At 49.0% G+C, this 2,445-nt stretch overlaps 1 pseudogene; it reads left to right on the forward strand.

Annotated features, from left to right (window-relative positions):
• Positions 1-240: 240 nt before the first annotated feature.
• Positions 241-2,096, forward strand: LOC137718832 (serine/threonine-protein kinase-like protein At3g51990 pseudogene; annotated as a pseudogene).
• Positions 2,097-2,445: the final 349 nt, after the last annotated feature.

Raw genomic sequence — 2,445 nt, forward strand, 5'->3', positions numbered from 1 at the left:
AGAGGTTAAGGAAAAAAGTTTGTTAGATGGCTAGCTTCTATTGGCTATGAGTTTCCTTCTAAATTGATCCTTCAAGAGTCGTGGGTAAGAGCTGTGGGGCCTGAAAAAGTCCTGAACTATTTTAATCTAAACTAAATATATCTCATTAAAAATTAAATTTTGTAATTTAGAGCTAAATATTACTCTTGTGCTCTAACCCCTCACAACACCACTCCCCTCTCTCGTTGCATTATATAATATTACTCACACATTTATTTTTATTTTTAATACTTTTCTTAATTTATAACGATTATATCAAATGAATTGAAAAATATTATCACCTTTATCACCTCCCTCTCATCCTCCTCCTCCTCACTTCCTCGAAAAATCCACTGAAAGATTTAACAGCATGGGTTACTTCTTGTGCAAAGCAGAGTCGGCAATCGCCACCTGCGATCCCTGCAACTGGGACCGCAAGAGAAAACCCAGAACCCGCAAACCCAAACCCAATAACAAGCCCATCAAGATCAGACACTTTCACTACGACGACCTCGTCGCCGCCACCAATCGGTTCGCCGCCGACAGATTTCTGGGCAAAGGAAGCCACGGAAGCGTCTACAAGGCCATTCTCGACGGCGGGAGCCTCGTCGCAGCCGTTAAGAAAACGAAACCCACGAAGCCATCGCAAACGGCGCCGTCCTCGTCGGCCAGTCTTCACAATGCGGAGAACGAGGTCGAGATCCTCTCGAGAGTCCACCACCCCAGGCTCGTCAATCTAATCGGGTTCAGCGCTGATGGAAGAAACAACAATAAATTGCTCGTCGTCGAGTACATGCCCAACGGCTCCCTCTACGACCTCCTCCACTTAAACTCCCGACCTCCCGGTTGGACCCGGCGGGTCCAGTTCGGTTTGCACGTGGCGAAAGCGGTTCAGGCGCTCCACTCGTCGAATCCTCCTGTCATCCACCGCGACATTAAGTCGTCCAACGTATTAATCGACAAGGACTGGAACGCGCGGCTCGGCGACTTAGGGCTGGCGTTAAGGGGACACGTGGAGGACGTTCGAGTTAAGTGTACGCCGCCGGCGGGGACGTTAGGGTATCTCGACCCGGGCTATCTTGCGCCGGGGGATCTAAGCGCCAAGAGCGACGTCTTCAGCTTCGGAATACTCATGTTGGAGATTTTAAGCGGGAGAAACGCCTTCGACGTGAATTACAGTCCGCCGTCGGTGGTGGAGTGGGCCGTGCCGATCATAAAGCACGGAGACATCGCCGGGATTCTGGACCCGAGAATCGGACCGCCGTCGGACCACGCCGCGATCCGCCGTGTGGCGGTGTTGGCCGCGAAGTGCGTGCGGTCGTCGGCCGAGAGGCGGCCCACAATGGCTGACGTCGTCGAGCGTCTGAAGCTCGCGAGGAAGAAAATTCACGTAACGCCGATCTGGAGCAGCTTCAAACGGCGCGTGAACACGAAGAGCGTGGAGGATAAAAACAATCATCATCAGATTCAACAACCCGAGTACGAAGAGGTTGTAAACGTGAAGAGCGTGAGAGGAGGGAGTAGGAGGAGGTTGAACGGGAAGGTAGCGAGTGTGATGGGCGCAGAGTGCGAGGGTGAGAGCGAGGTGATGATTGGTGGGCGCGTGCGGAGGTCAAAGTCAATTGGCTCGGTGAATGAGATTAAAGCAGCCGGGGGAGGGAATGAGGTGCGGAAGGGAGCGGGAGGAGGGGTGGCTGTGAGGGTGGCGCCATCAGTGGTGAGGTTGAACAAGTCGAGGTCAACGGGGGTGTTGAATTTGAGTAGTCCGAGGGTGGTGTGTCATCAGAAAAGAGGGTTTGTGTTTGAATTTGGAGTGAGGGAGGGTGATTCGGTGGAACTGGATATGTCCAAATGGATGATTAGTTTGGATAGAAGTGAGAAATCTGACAAGAAAATGCTCCAAAACCACTGGTTTCTATCTGACTAGTTGAATTAATTTTAGATTATATGTTTGTACCTTATTATGATCGAGGAAAATAATTAGAATTATGTCACATTTATTATATATTTGTATTATCACTTGTACAATTCATAAGTGATCTTTTATTACAGTAGTGAAAATGTGTTAAGCTCTTATATGACGGTTTCGAATCAAATCCCGTTGGTGACTAATCTCTAATCTGACAAAATCTCTCGTTTGACCAAAAAAAAAAAAAAAAAAAAAAAGAATCACTTGTACCATCTCTGTGATAGCCCGTTCCGGATTTTCGAACCGTAGGGTTGAAATGACGTTTTTGCCCCTAGTGTGGTTATTTCGTTGTGCGGTTGTTTTTTGGTGTTGCTTGGCTGGTTTTGGACCACACACACTCTCCCACACCCTCACACCATTTCCCCTGTCCTGCATCCTTGTCCCGAGTTCCCTCTCTCTCCCTTTCCTATCCTCTTTGTACGGACACACCCAAAAACCATCCAAACCTTCACGAGGAA

The sequence above is a fragment of the Pyrus communis genome, chromosome 8 (genome assembly GCF_041283825.1).
Source record: "Pyrus communis isolate YQ-2024b chromosome 8, ASM4128382v1, whole genome shotgun sequence".
Classification (NCBI taxonomy): Eukaryota; Viridiplantae; Streptophyta; class Magnoliopsida; order Rosales; family Rosaceae; genus Pyrus; species Pyrus communis.